Source organism: Oryzias latipes, chromosome 15, assembly GCF_053564925.1.
Source record: "Oryzias latipes strain Hd-rR chromosome 15, Olatipes_Hd-rR_3.1".
NCBI classification, from domain to species: Eukaryota; Metazoa; Chordata; class Actinopteri; order Beloniformes; family Adrianichthyidae; genus Oryzias; species Oryzias latipes.
In genome coordinates, this window is record NC_136251.1 from 30,654,422 (window position 1) to 30,679,995 (window position 25,574).

Genomic DNA, 25,574 nt, shown 5'->3' on the forward strand with positions numbered 1-25,574 from the left:
ATAAACCACGCGAAGAACACGTGAATCAATGTAGAGCATGAGCCATGCGTGATTATTACACTGTTTACATGCAATTTATCCGTTATTTGTGCACCAATGACGTAATTTGAAGGCAATATGTGCACCGTATAAGCGATATAAAAGTTTTTCATTGGTGGTTCTTGCGTGAAATGTTTGTTAGACATACGTGGAACAGTGGTGGAAAAACACTAATTTGTGTATGCATCTCACAAAAGCCACGCACAATTGCACAAGATTTAAAGGTTTAACGTGGTTTAAAGGTTTAAACCACGTAAAATACGCGTAAACTGCGCAATTCTCAACTGACCAAGAATTTTGAACGGTTAAAACCGAGTTCACGTAAAGATCCGTCGGGTGAAACCCACAACGGACGACGAACACGAGAAACACATGAATTACATCCATCACGCATGAATCACGAAAGACCAAAATTTCATACATGGAAAATGCTGAAAATTACAAAGAACAGCTGCCTCCACTACACACTGTCCAGCAATTTCTGATGATGGACACCTCATCAGGCGTTATCCTTTCATTGCCGTTAAGGTTGTGGTCTGGTGTTTGCAGGGATTGATCTAGTTTCTATATGTTGACATTAGTTTCTGGTCCATTGATGCCTCTGGAGCATATCTGTTTTGCCCCCAGCTTGCCCCATCCTCCTACAGAGGAACGTGAGTTCGGAAAAAGTCAGGGCAGTTAAAATGATTTTTTCTTTTCCAAGTCCGCTGTTCCTTCCAAAATATTTTCTCTGTCCCTTAAACTACAATCTTTAAGGATTTAAAAACAGAACCTGGAAATGAAGCAAAAAGATTGTATTTTTTAATATATCATGTTATGACACAGAGACACCATGGCCTAAAAACATGGAGCTGGCTCAGAGGAAGGGACAGACAGACAGGTTCTGCTCTCCAGCTGATCCACTGCAGAGCCACAAGGTCACTTTGTGGCGTCTCCCCAGGAGATTTCCAAATGCTGCCATTCCTCCTGCAGTGAAGGGGATGAACTTGGAGAGTCCTTTGAAAACTCCCATTGGAATGTGTCTGCGTGTGACCCCGAGGTCATGGATGCAGGGGGAGCAGCTGCAGTTCAACTCCGTCTGACACATATGTGAGTAAATATTTCTATATTTCCTGCACTGCTGCACGCATCAGCTGAAGAGTTGACATTTCCTCCTAATTGGCCTTTTGAGGTTTTGAAATTCTGTGACAGATTTTTGTTTTGTTTTTGGTTATGAATCTTTTTTAAACCCGTTCACATCAATGTTATCAATCTTTGCGGCTGCTGTACTGGTAACTCACATCCAGGAGTCCAGGCTTCAAAGCTCTCCGTTTTTGGTGCCACGACACCGACCCATCCTTTTCCTGTGTTTCTGTGACGCGTTTGGTTTGTAAAATTATTACTCATAAACTACAAGATCTGCCCTTTTTGTCCTGCACATCTCTGTTCATCCTTTATGATAGAAGCAGCACCGTGGACACAAGACTCAAAATGAAAATCATTGGGTCTCTGTCAGCAGAGCAGGTTTCAGGACAGATGATGTGTCGAGGTAAGAAAATAACCTTCTGGCGTGCTGCTCCGAGGAGCCAAAAAAAGAGGAAACCCAGAGAGTAACGGAAATAAATGGGAAAGAAAGGTGCATTGTTCTTTTTAAGCTCTCCATTCAGCTGTTGCAAACCAATCAGGGTCACTTTTACAGTTTATCATCTGAAAGCTGCATGACTGTCAGCAGAAAGACTCTGGTATCTCATTCGGATTCTGTACATGTAGTAATATCAGTAATTACTGTGGATTTCCCTTTGTGCTGTTTGGTTTGGTTTCCTGTTGCAGCTTTGTAATTGTAAACCCAGCCTTGTCTGCTTCCACCCATCAGCGCCGCGGTTGACTGCCTTGGCACAAGCAATTACCATTCCAATTGGGTTTAATGGCACTGAAAGGGGGCAGATTTGCAGCTTGGGGAGATGCTGTGAGCTATTTATAACTCTTCAGAGCTGACACCCGACACGGCTCCGTCAAACTTGTAGAGCCTCAGTGAGTCAACCACAGTTCTGATGTCAGCTATCCACTCAGGTGTTGCTCGACAACATCGTGACCCACTTCTGAGGCTGGTGGACACGGATCTGCATGGAAACACCTCACCTGAAGACGTCATTATCCCTTTATCTGGAAACTTTCCTGCATAGAATGATCCTGAAGTGCATTGTGCAATGTTTTCCTTTTAAAGAAAACTCCTGCGTCAGGATGAGTCATCCGTTTTTGTCCGTCACAGCTCTCTCCATCATTTTGGCACATGACACTTTCAGTATGAGTATCCTCTCGCTGATGGATATCTCCACTGGCAATGCCACTCAGGGACAATGGGAATGAATGATGGCACACAGAGCGTTTCTCAGATTCTTTATGCTACATTAATTTCTGCCAGCAGTTTTTTTTTTGCCAGAAGCAGATCTCTGCTTCCTCTCCAAGCAGCTGTCCCACTGGATGCAGTTTGGCAGCTACAGTTCCTTTAACGAGGCCACATACATATATGACCGTGAAAATACCAGCAGCTTTGGTAATCATGGTGTATAAAAACTTGTTGGTCAGTGTGATGCAATAAATCAGCCTTAAGACTCAAAACCAGTGTAGACAACATTGTGCTCCAACAGCCGCCGGAATGATGATGAATCAACAAAAGATTCAATATTCTTTAAGCCTCACGGCCAAACTGAGTTTATGGGTAGAAACGAGTTGTCTGTGGATGAAAACTGGTCAAATCTGTACAGGACATACAGGTAATTCACACAAAATGTCAGAGTTTGGTGAACCTGTAGATAGAAAATGTTGATGCACATTTTCTATGGGCTTATTGCGGTCAACACATTAAGCTATGTCCACATGTCGCTCTGCAACGCTCGTTCAACTCCATTAAACAGTCTATATGTGTTCAGCTTCTACATCAAAATGTGGAGCCTTAAACCAGGTCAAACTTTGACCAATGTGGGATGGGACTCCGGTCCAATGGGACTCTGATTTGGTAGTGCCGTATGGATGACCTTCTTCTTAATTCACAAGTGCCAATCATGAACAAAATTGATCACGGAGGAGAAATTATTAAATTACGGTTTGTGTCCAGACAGAAATCTATGACACCTAGACTTTCATAAATCGGAATCGACCTGTGAAAGAAAAAGCCTGGAACAAGATTCACTAGATTTACACCACTTCCACGTTTCCCCCTAAGCCTCTTCCAACTGTGGGAGGTGGACATGCGCTGCTAAACAATGGAAAATTAAGAAGACACCCCTATATATCTACCACATGCACGCCAATGGTACGTGCCATTTCCACGAGTTGAGGTGGTCGTACGAGACTTAAGGGACTTAAAGACACATCTGCACTCCCCTTAAGATGCATCCGCTCCTCTCTACGACCCTCCGTGGACCCGGACAACCCAAAAACCAGCAGAACTCATAGGTGTGGATGTGGCTAGGGCATAACTTCCTGTACAACTCTTTGACTGATTACCCTGGATGCTTGAGCACGAGAAATAAGGACATCATTAGCACAGGCTAGTGGGATATTGAGATAGTCCAAATCTGTGCCATACTTTCAAGTCCCACTTTATTCATCTTCTGATCTGCTTTCAAAGCATTCCTTCAACAGTAATTATGAAGCTTTTGAGACAGTTTCTGCAGAGCAACAGGAGTTTATTAGAAAGTCACCTCTGAGTTGTGGGTGTGACCTAGCAGGGAGTAGGCCTCCTCTGGTTTCCCATGATCCCTTGCTTTACACTGCAACAAAAATGGCGAGCAATGTGGGAGCTATCCAAACGTACATTTTAGGTCCATATTCCAGCTCAGACCAGGAAAACAAAGACATTCATAAATCTATTTGTCTGCAGGAGGACGTATCAGAATGTGGTGGAGCAGGGAGCTTGTGGCTCCGCCCAGTGTATTTACTATGTCACAAATACAATCTTAAAAAAGCCTTTTTTCATCTGCTCCTGATTCATAACTATCTGAATAAAGAAATATGTAATTTTAGCTCAATTTTCTTTATCTATGCCCTCCATCACTAGAAAAATGCCACAAGAACATGTTAAAAACACCATTTTTATTGCAGTGGTTCTTTAAATTGTTGTTGCAACAGTAAGTACAGCCCTAGGTAGACAAACCCATACTAGTTCGTTTTTGTAGTAATGTGATAATTACTGAATTATGAGTGAACACAAACTGATAATTATTAACATTTTTTCTAGAGGACTGGATAAACTTAACACTCTGGTGTTTGTTTAGGCCACATTGTCAAAAATGTGATCTTTTTTTACTTCATGGATCTAATTTGTTGATGAAAAACCTGAAAAGCAGATATTAAAAAGACTTTATAGTCTATGATAATAAAAAAAACATGCCCACAGTCTCAATTTGAAGATAGCGATTCTATTAAAATCCCTACACACCACAGTTTTTAACGATACAGAGAGGAAGGTTTCTTGTCTTTACACCTCCGTTTCACACATTCCAATTCGTTGAGCCAATTACACATTACATTTCACCCGCCCACCAAATGCACAGCAGTCATTAGGCTCTGTTATTATTAGAACAATGTTTTCCAACGAAATTCCCTCACATTTGCGGCACGAGACCTGCGATCTGGAGTGTGGGCTGCTCTGTAAAATACCAGGACAGTGACATGGTGGCCTTAAGCCGGAGGACGGCGAGTCTTGCTGGCTGCCGCCCCAGTCGGCTGCATGCGAGGGGACTTGAAGACATGACGTTGAGGGAAAAGGAGGCAAAGTGACGGTTTACAAATGTCACACTGGTCCTGCCACACTTGTGAAAGATAATATTACAGAGCGCCGAGAACACCAGACTCTCACAAGTGGAAGATAATAGAAGGTGACTTTTACAAATGTGAAGAGGTGGCCTTTTCGGAAAGCATTTCATCAAGCGGGGCCGGGCCAGTGCTGTTTGCTGGAACCACACGCCACTTTTTCCGGCTAGAGGCCAAATCTTTCTGCCAGTAATCAAACCAAAGGATTTGCAAAGTACATCAGCAGATCTCTTCTTTAGCAGGACACGTGCTTGAGTCACTTTAGGAGTTGATGGATGTTTCATTCCAGTTTTTATTCATTCAATGTGTTTTTAAAGATGAATTAAAGTTACGGTAAAGAAAAATTTGCCCTACTGGGTTTTGTTTTGGAATCTCCATAGGCAGCATCTTCAAACTATTTAAATTGATTGTATGATAAAACTATTTTGTTAGGATGTTCTTCAAAGCTGTGGCTATTCTGAAAAGTGAATATTAGGCAGTAAAGGGGGCAGAAACCGATTAAAGTTGCTCCAAACTTTCCAGATGAGTCATTGTTCAGAACTGAGACGGCACTCTAAAATGTAATTTAATAAAAGATACCTTCATACCTGTGCTTTTTGCATTTGAACTACATTATAAAGACAAAAAGATGCAAAACGGATGATGTGTCAGCGGCTTGAATTCCACTTCATCAGCTCGGATTGGCTAGAAAAAGAGCCAATCAAATTGAAGGAAGGCAGAGTCCGTCTTGCTGTAAAATATGCTGACACTATCAAAAAGCTCTTCTTGCTTTGAGCAGGTTTTCCACCAAACTCTCCGGACTGAGCTGTCCTGTTCTGAGCTCAGCTCCACCTCTTCACAGACTTGAGTGCTCCACCCTCTGCTCTGGACTGGTGCAACAGTCTCAAGCGATCAGAACCCCACTGGCCCATCCTCTAACCAATCTGCTGAAAGTGAAGAGCAGCGACACTCTGTACTGTGTAGCAACTCCTGGGTGCCAAACCTCTTACTCAGCTAGTTACCTCACCCAGAGCTGCAACGCTCCCCCGCCTAAATGGCCGACTGGAACTGAGGCCGCACAAATCCAGATTTACATCAAGAAAAAGGTGTTAAAATTGTTCAAACAAGCGGAAAGATAAACCCCATATCACAATGCGGCGAGTTTTTAAATACATACAACTTCGCAAAGTTTCAGCACCTACAGTTTTGAATGTAACGTTTTTAGCTATGTTTAAAATATTTATTGTGTCTGATCTGCCTTTGTTTAACTCGACCTGTAACGTCTCTGATGATGCTCGGTTTCACTAAAGGGTTTTCTTTAACGCTAAAAAGGATACTGATCCTAATATTTAAGTTTTCAGTTTGTTCATCTGTAACCGAATGAGGTCTAGTGAAAGAAAAAGCCCCTTAAAGTGGAGCAGCGTTCGGTCCTGCTGCTGTTTAGATGCACCTTTCAGAGAACCACACATAAAACATTTCCAGCTGTTGGAATTTGCTTAAATTATGATATGATAGGCAGAAATGCTTGGTTTGTTCTTTGGTCCCACAAATTTCAGGATGCTAAGCCTCGTCGGGTGAGCTGTGAGGCAGGGCTGCCCTCTCTGTGACCCGTTTGCACCACTGAAGGTCACCGGACCACCTGTAGCAACTGCAGTGGTTGCAGCACGCTCTCCCTGGGGCCGGGTTGATGCATGGGTTGTCCCGGTTCAGCTGACAGCTCATTCTGAATCTGTATTCATCCACCAAGACGGCGCTCGTGCACATTTTTATGAATCGGCACGTCGTTCTGTGTATAAAATCAGAGTCAGCCACAACCCCCCTCAACATTCCTTATCTTTTTATTTGAAGCACATCAAGTCCAATCCATTTTACACAGCATTAATTATGAGATAATAAAAGACGAATTAAAATGACTGGCAGTTGAAATGAACCAGTAAATGTCACGGCTTTTTTAGACGGGCAGAAAATCTCAGCAGATGGTCGTTTCCTCTTCAGCAAGTGCATCCAACCCCTGACTTTTGGATTTTTGCCCTGTGGTCCACACCGAGTTCAGCCTGATTCTGACTGCAGGAGGTGCATTTATCATCATCATCATCATCATTTTTATCAACAAAGATGAGTAGCAGCAATTTTATTTATTCAAGGCAGGGATTTTCCTCAAAAAATAGATTTTTCATCTAAAAATATTTGCATTGAACACAACTTTCTTACTGGAAAACAAACTCTGATTAATGAAATGTTGTAACTGAGGCTCAAGAGTTGTGACAAAAGCTGCTGCTGCACCATCAAGTAGAAACTTTAAAAGACCTTTAGGTGTTGACGTCAGACGCCAACTTCAACCTTGTCCAACTTAATACAAAAATAAGCTAAACTAAAGCTGGTATTTTCTGAATGTACGTAAATCCACCGTTTGGACAACTTTATTAGCAGCATCGACGTAACATTAGACAGCCGGTTGCTGAATATTCTGCATCATTAATATGATCTATGGGAATAACTGTTACCATAAATCCATATTTGGAGCAAAGACTCCTGTTTTTGTCTGTTAAATTCTCTTCTGTTTCTTCGCTGGCTCTTTTCTGTGAAAACAAACTTTCCAAAAATGTTGTTTTTTTGTTAATTTTGCTTCCTCAGTGGTTTCAACTTAGTGATCGGAGCAGAGACATTAAGAAAGAAGGGGATGGATTCTTTTTTGAGACCTTTGATGCGGATGTGGAAGAGAAAATCCAAAGGTTTTCCAAAATAAAACGTCAGAATCAGATTGAAATGAAACAGAAAAAGTGTGGGTTATGTTGTTTGTTCGTGGTTTTCATTAGTTTATATATTAAAAAAATGATAAACTAATAAACTGATGTGCCACTGGGCTCTCGAATTAAATACATTATTTAAAGTTCTGCGCAAATTAAGAACAATCAGAAGAAGCAGTGATGATATACTCCTCACAGAAAATAACTGACACCTTCTGATTTTATTATTATTAACCCCAAACTCCAGGGTTTGTTGTTGTGGTTTCTGTTCATCCGTCTGCTGCCAGGGTCCCTTTTAAAAAAATAAATAAAAAGCCTGTCATAAATTTGTAAAGGCAATGAGCCGATGACATGAAAACTGCAGAGTGTATAAAAGCCCTTTTAAAAATCACTACCACTCCAAATATTTGGCATCTTGGACCTTTATTTTAATAAAAAGGACCTACCTTTTCCTATTTGCATTGAGTAAATGTAAGAACTTGGCATATATGTAGTTAAATGGCAGATTTTCAGTACTTTTTGCCTCAAAACCAATCAGAATGCAAGAAAATCCACATCCTGCACGTGTTGGGACAAACCGTTTCAAAGGTCGAGTTTGCTGGAGATTAAATCCAAAAGTCAAACACAGGAGAGGGTTTTTAACCGTCTGCACACCCCACCCCGTCTTGTTTCTTAAAGATGTGACTCTCAATTTGTGAGCGTTAAAAATGTCCACGCCGTGTCAGATGCACACGGCGTTTGACAAGCCAACAAACGCTTCATCAGACGCATCCTGATTCCTTCAGACTGCTGTCAGGAGGAGCAGGTAGGCTTCAGCGAGTCCTGAAAAAACCAGCCTGCATCTCCTCCTCACAAACATCTGTGCCTTTCTGCTCTGCTAGCCGTGGGACAACACATCACAGCTGCTTGGGCCAGAACTTCATGCTTTCATGATCTCGCTGAAGTGAGCGCCACCGAGACTATTGGGGAAGTAAAGTGGAAAGATGTGTGCAAAACGTGGGCGCATGAAGCGGTGAGACGCCCGTGGTTTTGGCAGAAAGGGAAGACAGGAAAAGAAATGGAGAGAGACAGAAGGGAGGAGACGACCAGAGAGGAAGCAGCTGCAGGTGAGAGGAAACTAATGGAACGTTGCTGAGAGGAAAGTAAGAAAAAACAGACTTTATCTAGTTTCCTCGTTCGCTGTCAGGGATTTTCTTGCGACTGGAAGTACTTTGTCCTGATGCTTTGAAAACCTGCTCCGTATGGGTGATTGGACTGGGATGTAAAAAAAAGAAAAAGCAGATGGAGGATTAACGTTGGCCTAATTGTCTGCACCCACCAAATACACCCCCTTCTGCTGAGTGAGGCTCATCAACGCCCTCCTCCTCGGCGCTCTCCCCAGAGCCGCCTGGATGTGACTGATGCGCCCAAACCTGACCTTTACCTTCCCTTATTCAGCCATGATGGATGTACCGCCTCCACTGTGGCACTGCCGGTTCCTAACAATATTACTATATATTCCAGGCAATATCCCAGCGGACACAGAGACACTCTTTCAATATAAATCTTTTTGCATTAATATTTATGTCTCTGTCCTACAATAAGTCTTTTAGAATTTAATTTAGACTCAAGGTTGTTGTCTGGAGTTTTTTTTTCTATAATCATTCCTCTTCTTTGCTTCTCTTGGATTTAGCGGCTGTCTGAAAAGCCGACCGAGACATTTGGAGTGACAGCAGGTCCCCTTTGACATAACTGCCAGACCACATCAGCATATCGACTCACTGTTGCTCAAGCTGCATGCTACTTTTTGTTCTTTGTCTCAAAACGTGTTTCAAAGCCAATCAGAGTTTCTTTCAATCTGGCAGTTTGACCATTTCCATTTCGTGTACAAATGAACACTTGACATGAAATCATATCAAAAAGCATACGGTGCTCCACTTTTTGCAGCAGATGCCCTCCCCTCTTTTTTTTTTTTTAGAATAATGATTTGCCTTGAGGACAGAAAATTTTAATAGTCAGCCTGTGAAATAGCTGAAAGCATCAAATTTAGAGGTGATTAGTAGAAAGGGGGCTGCATGGCGTTTAGCCCTGTGGACATAAAGGTTTCCGGGGAAAGGGGCTTTAAGGAAGGATTTGGAGTCATTCTGTCATCAGGCTGAGATAAAGGGAGCTCATGCTGGGTTGTTTAGAGTCGGAAAGTTTCCCAAAGAACAAGCTGTAATGGACAAGGCTAAAGGGAGCACGGCTCGTGGGCTCATAGAGCGATGCACAATGCACCATTTCACTGATGGCCAGACCATAAGAAAGCAGTCGGGTGTGAATGATGACAGACGAGGAGGAGTGATGGAGCTGAAAGCCTCCCTCTGCGACCCCTTGTAGCCCTGGAGTCCTCTTCCTGCTGCCTTTTCCAATGAGACAGCACTTTGACAAAACCTGCAGAAAAACAGACCCTGGCTGACCTACATACAGCCCCCGTTAAACGCAGTCATCAACGCCGCCGTTCTCCAGGAGGAAGAACTTCACCTGGACAGCTCATAACTAACCGGAGGACAGAGCTGAAAATCCGTCGATTAACTCGTCGGTTGGCGAGCCGCATGGTGTGTAGTGGCTGGCACTTCCACCTAACAGCAAGGAGGGCCCTGGTTTGAATCCAAGCTGCATTTTTTCCTGCACCCGTGTGTCCTTGGGGCTTCCTCTCACAGTCCAGAAACATGCTTAACAGATTAATTGATGACTCTAAATAGTCTCTTAGGTGTGAACGCCGTAGGCTTTCAGTGGCCCTGTCATAGACGAGTAAATTGTCCAGGGTGAACCCATCTTTGTTCGACAGTAGCTGGGAAGGTGCCAGCATCCATGAACCCCCCTGAACAGAACTACGAAAATAGCCAGCATGTAAGGATGAAGGGCCCTCTGCACACTGATTGATAAAAGAGAGCCAGTGTGTGCCAGAAGGCAAGTGGGTCAGCAGCATCCAGAGCTCCAAGAACAACCAAAAAGGATTGGTGCCACCTTAGTTCATCTTTGTTGGTTTGTGCAAAAGCGATAGTCCCATCTACCCTTAAGGGGTAAATACGAGCTGTCTTTGGGTGAAAATGGGAACGCCTATACAAGAAACACAAAAAAACAATCTAGGTCGTAGACCTGTTCACGCACATTTTCTCTGTGGGCATGCTGCAGGTCGTAGTGAACACTCACTGAAGAAGCACCTTATGATGCAGACGCTCCTCTCTACGCCCCTTCACGGGGGCCGGACAAACCAAAAACCCACAGCACCCGTACGGGTCAAACCCCCCATACAGGTGCATGTGACTAAAGTCAGTCACACGAGGTTTCGTTTTTTAATGATCCATACCATTTTTGCGTTTGAAACGCCTTCAGCGTGATGAATACCAGAGTTTTCAGTTAAGCATCATCCTTCAGTCACCGTCATTACCTGTTAAAATGTGCATGCTTGTTTCTTCTGAGTTTCATCCTCCTCTTCCTGACAAAAAGGAACAGATTTTATTTCTGAAAGTAGGGTTTAACCCTTGTGCCATCTTAGATGACCCCCCCTTCCATTGATGTGTTCTCCCTACCATGACAAAGGTGGATAAAGGTGGAGAGATTTCATGTAATCCATGGACACCGTGAAGATCACAAATCATTGAAGAAAAAAGGTTCAGAGCACTGTCTAGTGGGTCTAGATGACCCAACTCCCAACGTTAAAGTGCCTAGGATAGCACAAGGGTTACGCCTTTTGCTTTCTCCACACTTCCTAGCAGTTTGGGTTACTCTGTAGGACTCGAACCCACGACAAAGACGCTCCAACACTTACAGCCCTTTAGGACGGACCTCCAGGTCGACCGCCGCTCAAATCAGAGCCATTGCTGCCCGACTGAAAGGGTCTGACTCTGAATGTAAAGAGGAGATCCGTGTTGATGTGCAAGCGCTTGTTAACATCAGACATCATGAAAAACGGCAAAATAAGTGTATAGTTTCATGGTCATTAAATATGTTTACCTTCCAGGGTCTCCAAAGCAGAGATTTTTACACCTGATGTTCTTCCTGACACAGCCCTGTATTTCATCCGGTACCCACACCGGCACAGGGAGACCCAGACTTGGCTCCCTGTAGTATGAAGGGTCTTGCCGAAGATTTCATATATGGTAATTGAGTCAAAAGTTCACTATCCATCCAGCATTTATGCCAGTAACGGTTAAAGATCTTGCCTTAAAAACAATCATTAACGCATTCAACAAAAAAACTGGATAAAACTGAACACATTAGATCAAATTGAAATCTACAACATAGTCTGGACAAATCTTTACTAAAAAATAATGTCATCATAGTAGAGAATAGTTGATTAGTCTACATACAGAGAAATTCAGTTTAGCGTACAATCGCACATGCCACACTGAAGGAAACAGAAAGAAATGATCCTAAAAATGACACCATAAAAACAAGATGACAGATAAAAACAATGAACACGTAATGTACAGTGATATAGTTAAAAATACTTTGTCAATTTCTAAATTTCTCACACAAAACATTTTGACTATTGCGGTTAAGGCGTGGAAAAACGACAGGCTTTAGCAACACGTTTCTTTTGAGATGACCTCGTTACATCTGGGCAACAAATCAGGCCAAAAGGCCAAAGGGTGGGTGACCGTCCACTGTCACCACTGCACTTCGCTCTGAGCTACAAACAGACCTATTAGCCGAGACGATAATGCTCACATCACAGTACTGCTAGAAGAGCTGCAGGCTCTTTTTAGGCTTCTGCTCATTTGTGCTATTCTTAGCAGTTCAGTAGAGAGCTCCTGCACCGGTTGGAGCTCAGGACTGTCTGAGCCGACATTTACCATTATCACAGAGACGATCGGCAGCCCCAAATCATTTTTGACAACCTGACAATAAGCCGCTAATCCCCGTATGTTGGCAGCATGAAAGAAACGTTTCTGAGGACGTCTCCCTTGATGTGGGCTAAAGCCTCCGGTTCATTTGAGGCGCTCGCCTTGACGACATGATGCATACATAAAGTGAGATGAAGCAGATCTGTCAATCTGTGGCGTCCCGTGAGGATTCATATCACAGTGAACAAAACGCCACATGTCTCCTCCCTGACAGACGCGCAGCAAATGCAGATTTTGGTGTTGAGAGCAGCGCAGCGAATGTCAGGACAGAGCAGCAACACGTCCTGGAATGATCAATAGCAGATCTCCCGCTGAGATTAGACGTTTGTTGGGTAATCGTGATTATCAGCACAAAAGGAGACGTGTGGAGTTTTACCCATTGACTGAATTCAAAACTATTTTAACAATCTGATCCATTTTATTGAGGATCCTGCTAAGTCGGAAGCTAAAATCTGCAATGAGTTCGAGCTGAAGAAAAGCTAAACATCACATCAGATTTAAAAGGTTTTAAAACCACAAAGGAGACCAATTTTGTTTTATCTTAAAGTGATGGAAAACCCATAAATGTTCTGTGTACAAAAACTCTGCAGAATATTTAGATGAATGACGTTATAGTTTGTAAATGGGCACAAACGTTACGCAACTTTATATCCTACTAGATCCTCCTTTAAGCCTGCTGCTTGGTACCTGGGTCAGGTGTGTTTGATCAGAACCAAGAATCATCTATGACAGATACTATTTGTCATATAGGAACCGGGCTGTGGAGAGAAAAAACCTAGAGCATCTATTTGAAAACACAGCTCCTCCTTATATGTGAAAACATTTACTTCAAACTTAAGATGCTCTTTATAATTGCAAAATGGATTTTTTTCTAAATGATAAACATATTTAGGCATAAATTCCCTGGTTCATAATGGCCCCAGAATGACAAAATGAACAAATACCCATATTTCATGTTTATAATCTGAAATATAATTTTATTTAAACTGTAAAAACTTGTTTGCAGAAAACCCTGGGGTGGGTTACTGTGGTAGTCCCAACAGGAAGGGCAGAAGTCCACAGATGTCAGTCACCCCAAATGACACTTCCAGGGAGAAAACTCCCATCAGGGACAAAATGGACCCGTCCTCAGCGGCAGGACCAAGCAGCTCAGGGAGAACATCTACTCCGCCCGACAGCAGCTCTGAAAGCCCGGCGGTGACAGGAGGGAAACTGCAGTTCTCCAGTCGGCTGGGCTGAATGAGGCCAAAGCAGCAGCAGCGAACAAACAAACGAGGCAAAGAGGTGTGTGTGGGGGGGGGGGGGGGGGGGGGGGGGTACCTGACCTCTAGAGCAGAGAACAGCACAACATAAACCCAATGCAGAAGACACAAAGTGGGATAAAAGAACCAAAAACCAACATACTCAGTTCCACAAAACAGAGGAAAAGCAGGTTTCTATTGTGGATCAAACCATTTGGACGCCAGACAACAAATGGTAAATGACGCATACTTGGATAGCACTTTAGTACCTTCTTGATGCAGCAGTTATACATGACTGTTACAGAGAACAGGAAACAATCATGATAGTTTTACTGTAGTTCAAGTTATTCAAGCTGAAAGTTGATTGACCAATCAGATGTCTAAAAAAACATAGAAACGTTGAAGCGTCGACTTAGATGGCGTCCGCATCACAGAAAGATGGCGCCTGAAAAGACTTCATTTGTTTTGAGGGGGAAGTAAACTACTTTCTATGGATGACCTTTCTATGGATAGAGTCAATGACCAGCACCCAGGGGGAGAGACTGATCAGAGCACTGGTTCAGTCTTCTACAATGACGTAGAAAAGGTTCAAAGGACCTACTGGCTGAGGATCTTTCTGAAACAAAAAATATAGAAGTTCTCTCTTTATTTCATGAAGAAAAACAGAGGCTAGCTTACTTGTCACAAAAAAACTAAAATTAATTTGCGTTAAAAACTATAAAAACTAAAGTCTCCTGGTCTTCAAGAGCTACCAACCGGTGGATTCACAGCCTTTTCTCATCCGCTCATGGACTAAGAACTGGATCCGATGATTTAAGGGATCAGCTGCTAGTACAAAGTTTACGCTAAGCTCTTGTAGGCAAAACAAGGAGTGAGGAAGCTTGATGACAGTGTTGGAACCACAGCTAGACCAATAGAGAGTATGCACCGACAGTTAAACCAGAGGAAAACCTTCACCACAGCGTTATGACACTGAAAATGATGATCTAACGCGATCCAAAAGGGTCAGCAACCGGAGAGATGAAGCCGGGAGTCAATACATCAACAAAATCACTGGGACGCCGTGACGTGTTTGGAACAGCGACATGAATCCGTTCCTGACATTCAGAGAGTAAAGAAACTGAAGGCTTCCCAAATGAGAGACAACAGTCATAGATCCTATAGCTCACATGGAGAGAAGACTGAAGGTCTGGTCCACTGATGGGAGGATCTGCACTCCTTCAGACCAAAAGATGATTTGTGAAATGTTAACCTTTGTTTATAAGAGGCCAAAGTTACCCGTAATTCCACAAACTTCAGTGCAGTCTAAAACATCCTTAATGAGGGATTTAACACGTCTAAATGTGAGGTTGAGTAACCGATACTGGAAACAGGAAAAGTGGGGCAATACCAAACAAAATCAACCAAAGTTCTGATCCGTTTACAGCTGGATGTACCAAGAGGTACTAAGTCTGTGCTGTTGATTTCCGTCCATTCAGTTCTTTTTTTTTTTTCCTAACTTGTCCTGTCCAACAGCTGGGCAGACAAATGAGAGCTGAAGGCCTCTTGTGTTGGACATATTTTACTTTAACAACAGGGGTTTTGAATCTTCTGACAAACCAGAGGTATGTCTGAATAAACCCCTTTTGGAATCGAGGCCAAACTTTATTCATTTTAATCATATTTGAAAATCTTTTGTGTTGGACCGGACGGAAAAGGAAAGGAGGGAGGAAGAGAGAGGGATGTGTGTGTGTGTGTGTGGTGGGGGGGGAATGAGGGGGGGCTAAACTCATGAAGCAGCATGAAGCAAAAAGTTGCTGGATGGTTATAATCATTACAGTGAGGTTCAGACGTAATACAAGTCCATAAGGGGCGGGGCCTGTCCACACACACACTCAAACATTATAAACATACCTGTTGGCTCCAAAAATGTTCACACATCAACATGTACACAATACAAATACTGTTCACACACGCATACCTATGCATTCAAACCAACTAGTGTGAAATATTTCATTCCATTCTCTCGTTTCTTTAAACAGGAGCAGGTGAGACGGCGTGTATCCAGTTAAACCGCAGTCTATTGCGTTTTTCAGTCGAGTCCTGGCATCTGGACTTAGTTTTTAATTTTTTCATTTAAGGCTATATGTCCTCATTAACCTCGGCGACATGCAATCATTTCTTCTTTATGGAATATTTCTAGTTCCGCTTAATGATGACGAAGGTATTTTGAGAGGTTCAAGACACGGTCAAAATGTCAGGTTTTATTAATAGTTGAAAACTAGGTCAGGTGTTTTTGTCAATACATTAATGCAGCTAATATGTAGCGCTTACATGTTACTAATAAGCATTTTATTTCGGCATGCTCTCTGTATGACATAAGTGTGAAAATGACTAAAAATCATAAGTTGACAGAAAAACAGAAGCCTCAAAGTCTGGTATGTAGTTCACCAGGATTCTGAGTCTCATCCCTGCAGGGATGCTTGAATCTTTAGCTCAACACAGAAAGCCACTTATTGACGGAGGTCTTTGAGAGAACGTACGAGTGCAGCAGCGGAAACTCGACATGGGGGAAAACAAAAGCAAGAGCTCTGATCAATGAAACCACGTCTGCATCGTCTGCCGCTGAGGAGACGGGTGACCTAGAGGGTGTGGAGCCCGTCAGAGGAAGCCATTTATCTGGGTTTGGATGCAGACGTGTCACAGAGCTCAGCTGTTACGGTGTCGAGTATTCCAGCACTTGTTAGGCGTGACCGCGCGGATAGCCCTACCCAATTACTAGAGGGGACGTCCATGAAGGAGATTACACAGAAAAAAGTATTTTTTTATGTCCACAGATTGAGCGACTGAAAAGCTACGTTCACAAGCGGCCACTTCCAATGAAAGGTCGATGTAAAACTTCACAGAAGGACTTTTTCTTCTTAAAGTTGCTGAAAAACAAACTGAACTTTCTAATAAAGAGCCTGTTTGTGTGAGAACAGCCGCCTTTAGGATTTAGGTTTCAAACATAAGAAACTGAGAGGTTCCAAAATTATAGATGAATCCTCATTTAAAACATTTTTTTTTTAAATCCTCATTTAAAAAGATTTCAATAATTAGGCTGCAGGGCAGCTTCTCTCACCTGAACATCATGGTCCACGAGCTGAACAAACACAACCAGCCTCACCTGGACTCAATTATTCAAACGAGCCCTCAGGTGTTGAAATCATTAAAAAAAATAGTTTGATTCCTACCACAACAGTCCTGGCTGCAGTGCAGAAGCTTCATAATGGAGAAAATGGCATTTTATGATGTGATAACAGGAGTTTTTCTGACCTTTGTGCAGAGGAAAGCTGTGACAGCAGTCAGTCCCGTCAAACTCTAAACAGTATGTGAGACAATTAAGAGTTAAAAAAATGATTCCAAAATGAGTTTATCTAAACTTGAATACTTGAAAAGAGTTCCACTTTGCATAAAACACTTTGAAATCACAACAAAGGCAACAAAAATATTTAAAAAAAACTGTTTGGAATGATAATTGACAGCAAACTAAAAGAAAATCAAATAAATCAATGCTGTCTGGGTCTGTTATACAAACTTCATGTTCTTTAAAAGTTTGATCAAATTAAGTATAAAAAAATCAACATTTCAAACCTGGATTTTGGTTAAATATGTAAATATTCTCGGAGGTTAAAAAAAAGTATTTTCTCTATACAACCACCTAAAAGAATAAAACTGAAATTGTCAAATCTGTGACGTTTGTTAGTTTAAATGATTCTGCCGTCTACATTTCTTTTCAGCCATTTTGAATAGTTAACCTATAAATAGTTGGTAAGACTCCATTAAAAATCAAATGTTTCTTCTTTTCCTTTGGAAAGAACTCATTTAGAAAACCACACCGCACATTTCTCAGAGCTGTTTGATGGCTGGAGATGATGATCCAGCATCCAGAGAGGGTCTGGGCGGGACAGCCCCCTCCTTTCATCCTCACCAGCCTTCAGACCAGAAGGGGTCACTCTGTTCCCGCCGCTGTTTTGTTGCAGCTGCCCTCTTTGTGTCACCTGGAATAACAGCCTCCCACCCTGCCAGTGGTGAGTGAGCTTAAATTCAGACTCCGGTCCTGTTTGGTTTCACTAAACCGTGATTTTGCTTCCTGATTGCTCCCTTTTTTAATGGTTGTGGACTTTTTCTGCGTTTTTCTTTTGTCCTGTTTTCCATATCTCTGATCTCCACCTCACAGTTCCACGTGCGTGTTGTCTCGGGAGCACAAAAGCTCCTGATGTTCCAATCATTTCTCTCGCGATTGCTCTTCACTCGGCTGCACCTGCTCCTGCGTCCTCCATCCTACCTGGGGGGAAGGTGAGTGAGGGGGCTCAGGCGTGGAGGAGGGCTCTGATTTGTATTAATTTGTGGCCGATCTCGAGGGGGAGAGGAGGCGGCGAGAGTGAGAGACAGGACAACCCCCCCCCCCCCCCCCATCTCAGCCACCGCCGTGTAGAAACAGGAACCATCCAATCAGTCCAGCCCTCCCAAAAGGGCTTGTCCAATCAGCCCAAGACCCAACACAGAAATTAATCACTTCAGCCTTTCCAACAACTGATGGCACCAAGCCGTGCGTGGAGCTTTCAACAGAATTGCATGTGGCGTTCACATGCGCGTCCTCCTCACCCCTCACACTTTACACACACCGTTTACCCTTTGGCAAATTGTAGGTTGTTTCAGTTTGGAAAAAAAGGTTTGAGGTTAGGAGCAGGTAGCAATGACTGAGCAGAAGGTGGAAACTAAAAAAAAACAAAAGGTGTTTTTAAAAAAATACAAAATCTGGCAAAAACCTCTGAATGAAGCGTCATCACTCTGATCCAAAATGAGTCTGTTTCTGCTCATCAGCTGTGAGGCTTTTTCAACGACAACATGGAAGCATTCCTAATGGTCTTTTAATTAGGAATATGTCCTTTTTAAGCAAAATCAAACAACCTGTGTCCTTTAGTTTCTGCAGTTCTTTAGAAATTCACCTCTGAATTGTGGGCGGGACTGTTGATGCGGAGCAAGTGCACCCCCAGTTCCTGTTATGCATCTGTTCGCACTTTCTCCCACTAGCTTACGGCGCCTCACAACCACACTGGGTGCAACAAAAACGGCGAGCAATGTCAGAGCTATGCAGCCGTCCAGTTTGGATCCAGATTCCCGCTCAGACCAGGAAAACAAAGACGGATCTGTCTGTCTGATGGTGGATGCATCAGAATGGGGCGGAGCAGGAAGCTTGTGGCTCCGCCCAGCGTGTTTTCTACATCACAAATACTGGATATTTTTGTCTGCTCCTGATTCATAACGATGAACTGAACAGAGCTTCTTGTGATCTCCTCCTCGTCTCCCACTCCCCTCCACAGTGTGTTGACGTCCCCTGAAGTCGGATTCTCGCTCGTGCATGAGCATTTTGAGTCGCTCAGCAGTTAATAGTGTGTGAAAGCAGCTTCAGTTGACATGCAGAGGAGGTGTGAAGCGTTTCCCGTGACAGCGAGGCGGCGGCCTGCTCCGTGACATCAGAACTGGACGGGCTGCAACAGCTGAATGTGTCCTTGTAGGGAATTGGCCCTGTGACAGGAGGACTCAGTCACACTCTCTCAGGGTCGGACAGATCTGCATGAAGGTGTCAGTATCCATCCTCCAACAGCACGTCGCTGCTGCAGGTTGTTCTGACCTACATGCATGAAAGGGACCCCAGCCAGCAGGATTTTTTTTTTACCCTCAGCGTAAAAGCACTGTTGCCCCCACAGACTGATGATCCCTAGAATCTGTGTGTGGGCGGACTGAAGGTCATTTGTGTGGGCAGATAAAGAATAACCTCCTTTTATCTCCCATCTGTTAGCTTAATATAACGTGTTTTGGAAGGTTCACTTGGTTATAGTTTTTGTTTTTGGACTTTAGCCAATCAAACTGTTGATGGAAATGCTTGTAATTAATAAAATTTAGCATAAAATTATGTTTTGTTATTAAATATCATTACTTCAGCCTATTATAAAGAAAATGTCAAAGACAATATTTAGCACTTTAAGGTCTGGAGAGGTTTTGCTTTGCGTTTCTAAAACACACTTAACATGGTGGGCGAACTGTTTACTTAAGTCAGATTTCAGGTTGAAGTGAGTCTTCGGCTACTCACTACTTAGAGCGCTGAATGGGGCATTTTAATACAATAACAAAATGCAATACCCTCAGAAGTCTCTGTGAAAAGCCAGTTTACATCAATAGATGGGCAAATGTCAACCAGAAGTATAGAACAGAATGATTTCTCATTTGAAAAATGAATATTCCTTTTATTTTCCATCTCAAATTTTCCTCCTTAGACTCCAGTGTGGATCCATACATAGTCTTTGTGAAATGTAAAATGCAGCAGCTGGAAATGATCTAAAACAGGTACACATTTAATTTAGGAGCAAAAATGCATTTCTAGTTAGGATGAAGCGCTACTGAGAGGCTTAATGGGTTTATCCTGTTTGCATGAGTACTGTTTCAGCTTGGGTTAAAGTGTAAATCGACTGCATTAAAGTCTGCACAGACAAATAATATGTTTGATCATGCTGAGGAAGAAAAAAAAAAAACCTTTGAGAGTCATTCCTGGTATATAGCAGTTATAAAAAAGCATACATGAGCTTAGAGCCTGTTACATAACTGCTGACCAACGGATCACTGGAGGAGCACCCTGAAGTCAAATGTGCTTTTTAGTGTCATTGCCCACAACAAGCCCCCATTTACTGTCAGCAGGGATCTCTTTCTTCTCTAGGGGAAAGTGGCCCTGAGTCAAAAACTGGTGTTTTCATCTCTCAGAGGGCACTTTCACACTGTTTGACTTCATCTGCCAGGGTTGAAGCTTATTGTAGCTCTGGTGTGGACTTAACCTGATGCAACTTAAGGAGATGAGCACTTGCAGATGAACTCTGGTGCAGTATAGTTCAGTGTGAATGCAAAGAAACAAAGTGAGAACGTAAGGATCAGCATCCACTAGATTAGGAAGGGCTGCAGAAGCAAATTAATTTCATTTTGGGCATTCTGTACATTACTTGGACAACACCAGAAATCTCTGCATGCTGTTTGCATACCAGGAAACCAAGAGGCTGCACGGGAGGGTAGAACTATTGCTTTTCACTGAGTAGACTCTGGTTCAAATCCTGGCTGCAACCTTTCTGTGTGGAGTTTGCATATCCAAGGTTTTTTCGCCGGGCCCTCCTGTTTCCTCTCACAGTTCAAAAACATGCTTCATTGGTTCATTAATGATTCTAAATTGTCCTCAGGAGTGTGTGTGGCCCTGTGACAGACTGGCGACCAGTTCAGGATGTATGTCCCCTTCAGCAGTAGCTGGGTTGCCTCCAGCAGGCTTGTGACCCCAAAAAGGGATTCAGTGGGTTCAGAAGATGGTTTGATGGGAAAGTGCTGGTTGTAGCAGGACAGGAAGGAGGCTCCTGGGGTCCTTGGTCCTTTGTAGCTATGGACTTGCTTTTTAAGGACTTTCCGGTTAGAGAGGTAATGGTTATTTTAAGAACTGTGCAAAGATCCTCCAAACTGGTTCACGCTGCAGACATTGCCAAAGAGCGGGCAAGAATCGGTACTTGGCTTGTGTTTCGGCTGCATGGACTTCCATAAAACAGTACCTTGGATCGTGGACCACAGTTCGTAGTTACATTCTGGAGAGACCAAGGTCAGTCTGAGTTCAGGTTTCCCCAAACCAACCATCAAGTTGAGCACTTCAATCAAGATCAGGGGCCTCATTTATAAACGTTGCGTACGCACAAAAGAAGGCGTACGCCACTCTCTACGCAATAGTTGAGATTTATAAAAAGCAAACTTGACGGGAAAATGTGCGGTCCTCCACGCAAGCTCTGACCCAGGCATACGCACAAAAACGGGTTAAATGAGAAACGGCGACACTGTCGGCAGATGGAAGAAACACGTGAAAGTGACAGTGTGTGCCAAATCGTGCTGGCATGTGCTGTGCTACACAATGTGGCACAGCTTAAAAACGTGCCTCTACCCCCTGGCGCTGATTGCTGTGTTGGCCCCGACCCTGAACCCCATCCCCACGCATTTGAGCCAAACGCTGCTGCTGTGCGCCAGCGTTTGGAAGTGATGCGTCGCTTGTAAAGAAAAAGAGGTGTGGAAAATATTATTTATTTAAGAATTCCCTCATCGTGCAGTTTATTTCAGTCAGGGCGATCTTGATTTCGCCCAACTCCTTGGCCACCTCTCTGATTGAACTACTGACTTCCCTCTGCATTTCAAGGACTGCATCGGTGAGGACGCGCCCACTGCTGGAGGGTTGAGAGCCGCGTGCCGTGGAGACGCTGGGGCCAGACGGCTGCTCAGCTGCAGCATCGTAACCACTGGCCCCGCTGGAACACCCAGCAACTAAAATAAAATTGTTCTATATTAATAAACTGTAATTGTGTAGCCTGCATACATGTGACTTGACTGCATTCATTTTAATTATTTCTCTTACCTGTGTCAGCCTGACCCTGGCGCGTCGGCGTCCCCTCCGTCTCAGTCAGGTGACTGAGGCGGAGGAGGACGCCGATAAGGGGGACTTAATAGGGATTCCCCAATAATAGCGGACAGTTTCTCATCAAGAGGGGTCAGCTCCGGTGTCCCCCCCCCACGTGGCGGACACACTCTGCCGATGCAGCGCTAGACGTTTTTTTGCCTCGACTTTGATGTCCGATCATTTCTTTCATTTCTTTTTTATTTCGGCCACGTCCGAGGTTGTGAGGCTACAGCATTTACGGCGTCTGCCACCGTTTGCCGCTCACGTACCTTTTTGGCATTAGTAAGGCCACACTGTGCCCTCCAAACAACACTTTTCTCCTCTTTTCCACCTCGCCAACGATAACTTCTACTTCACATTGAGTGAAGTTACGTTTTTTTGATTTCCCCTCTGTGTTTGCCATGATTTAGCAAGCCATGAATATTAATTTGTGGGCGTTTCACGGACTATTTATGGGCAACTATGGGCGTGTCATGAAGCCGCAAAAGCTGCGCTGCATTTAGAATCGGTTGTGATTTATTAAGGGAAAGATGCGTAGGATGTGCGTGCGCACGGTTTTATAAATCCGAATATTTCTGTGCGTACGCACGTCCTATGTTTCATCCGTACGCCACTTCTGACGCAAATCCTACGCAAAGTTTTATAAATGAGGCCCCTGGAGACATTCCAAACTTATGTGTGCCTCAGTACTTGGTCTTCACAGCATCCCTGAGCTGAGTCCTGGCACATCTCGCTCAGCACCAACTTCAGCTGCACTCCAAACATTAAAAAAAGTCAGAAATGTGCCGTTGAAGGTGATTTCATTTTGATCTTTCTGCGTGTTTTAGGTTTTTGTTTCACCTCTGAAGGCGTGTGTGGCTCACATGAGGGGGCAAAGACAACAAAACCCTTTAATTCCTTTTCGTCCTCCACATCCCTCCACAGCTGGGCTCACTAATTACAGAGCTCCTTTAGAAAACTGAACCACACCTTCCTCCAAAGTCCCAGCTGTGGGCAGAGTCATGCAGATGCACCTTCCCACCGCTGGATGAATCTGGAGATGTGCATTTGTTCATGGTTAGTGACCTGTTATGTATATACATTGGAACCTTTCTGACAGAAATGAGATGTGACATAAAGGTGAGTGCACCGTCCAGGAATGCAGCATCAAAGACAGAGAATGAGGGCTCTCTGCAATCCTCCGACCATCTCAGCCCATTTCAACTTTCATTAGACTCTGTGCTGCTGTTTAGTCTCTCTTTGCCTTCTCAATAGGAAGTGACATAAAGGTGAATGCACCGTACCTGTGGGCTTTCTCTGCCATGCCTGTTCTAGTAAGGAAGCACAGAATTACAATACTTTTGTGAACAATCTCATCACCTAAAACCAGGGTAAATCTACACTTCCTCATTTGGTTCCACACACTGCAGTTTGACCTACAAACTTACACTGTTCTCCACTCTAGAAAAGGCTTTGGGGTCTAAAAGTAAGGCATCGTCTGGGAAAAGAAGGCAGCTTCTCTAACTTCTTTCTTGAAGGATAGAGCTGAAGGATTCAGACCAAAAATAGCCTCATGAATAAGAACATGTAGCTGAGTCTACAGACGGCTTACAATCCCATTCGAGCATCAGTGAGTATATTTAATAAGTAATAAGCCGGGTTTTCCTTGAAAGACACTCATGGAGGAATGCATTCATGCACATGAGCACTGTTGCAGCTTATCCAAGTCTAAAACACAATATTTTGTGCTTTTTTTATATACTATGATGATTGTTTGCAAAGATTTGCTGTTTTAATGTTTATGTACAGTCACAGCTGGCCGTTTGAGGAAAAAGCAGGAGTCAAACAGATCCAGAGACTTCAGAAGATTTAATAACAAAAGAGAAAAATCACCACCAGTGTTAGAAAATGGGTCAAAAATAAAATAGCAAAAACTGGAATGATTGCAAGAATGTGCATAAGACGCTCCGATGGTAAGGGCCGACCAGACAAATCCTTCAATCCTATGACATAACTGCAGGCAGCAGTGACCATCTCTAGAACACAGGAGGCCCAGAGTATCAAGAAGAAGTCATACCCGACCTACACAGGACAAAGCAAACGAGAACACAGAAACCAAAAAAAACCAAGAAGCGAACCATCATATTTACAGGAATAAACTCCCAAGATATTTATTTCTTCAAAACGTGCTGATAGATGGAGAATGTTGGGATAATGAAATGATTCCTCAAACAAATTGAGATCTGAGTTTTTGATTGGCATGAACTTCCCTTTATTACTTAGATTGACAAGAACAGAAACCTGGATTTATCGTTTTACTTACTGTAGTTTCTAACAAAAAAGCTGTCAACTTTGATTACATTTGTTCTAAAATATGAATAGTTAGGAGTCCAGATAGTATCCGATAGTTAAAATTGTTGACTGTATCGGAGAACTGGAGTGAGTGACAGTGACATCACCTGTAGAAAAGGACTTACTTCAAGCTGCAATTAAGGTCAGTTCAGTCACCAGTTATTCACAGTATGGACGTTGCCATGTTGGAGCCAGACGTCCCCATTGAGCCGTGATTGGTTCGTGTTGGTCTACGTCTGCATTTCTATGGCAACCACTCTCTCCAGTCAGTGGTGAGCACGTTGGAAGGCCACACCCCTCCCACTGAAAGCGGGCTCAATCTGTCTGTCAAACGTTTGATGCGAGGCATCTGATTGGTCAATTTATAACTTGAATAACTTGAACTACAGCAAAAAATATCATAAAAAAATATGAGGATTATCAAGAATGTGTTAAAAAAAAGATTTCAGAGCCAGATGAATAATGATGTTGGATGTATTGTGATACTGAAATCCTGCCGGCAGAAACTCTTAAGAGGAGACATAAAACAAGCAGGTACTTGAGCTCCATCATCCTTCATCTTTTTGTTTGTTGCTGTTCCATCTTTGCTTCTATGAGATCTTTGTAGAGCTGGGATCAGTGGGTTTGTGCAGACTCTGGTTGGCTCCACACAGTAGGAAGTGAGAGGAGAAAAATCAAACCACACTCTAAAAACTCTTGACTGGCTCAGAAGGCGAGTCTCCAGCCCTCAGGTCCATAGCAGCTCCTTCCCTCCACTTCCTGCAGGATTTGTCAGCCCTTTTCAGGGACTTAGCTCTGCAGAAGAAGTGTCTGTGATGTCCGATCACAACAAAAAAATCGGACAAGTCCCTCCAACTGTCCCAGCAAGTTACCTCCTCTCTTCCAATGTCTCTCTGCTGGCTTGGTGCTGAGTCTGAATCCACAGACTTAACAATTATTCTGACAGAGATATAGATGGGTGAATGCTGTAATTGGCCTCCCGCCTGCTATTTTTAACCTCATCTCATCATGTAACACTGTAACTATGAGATGATGTCAGCTCCTCACAGACAAGTTTATGGGACGAGACTGAGAAGAGAAGAGG

The 25,574-nt window shown here is 43.3% G+C and overlaps 2 long non-coding RNA genes across 3 annotated transcripts in view; one reads left to right on the plus strand and one right to left on the minus strand.

The window, feature by feature from the left end:
- Window positions 1-25,574, minus strand: part of LOC144984076 (uncharacterized) — a 117,749-nt gene that overhangs the window by 11,794 nt on the left and 80,381 nt on the right. The window lies entirely within an intron of this gene.
- LOC144984077 (uncharacterized) lies at window positions 13,467-22,055 on the plus strand. Of its 2 annotated transcripts, none has more exons than XR_013647711.1 (4): window positions 13,467-13,714; window positions 17,508-17,720; window positions 17,870-17,988; window positions 19,017-22,055. It is a non-coding gene; the product is annotated as an uncharacterized LOC144984077 (long non-coding RNA). The 2 variants fall into 2 exon arrangements; XR_013647710.1 differs by lacking the exon at window positions 13,467-13,714 and adding an exon at window positions 16,887-17,017.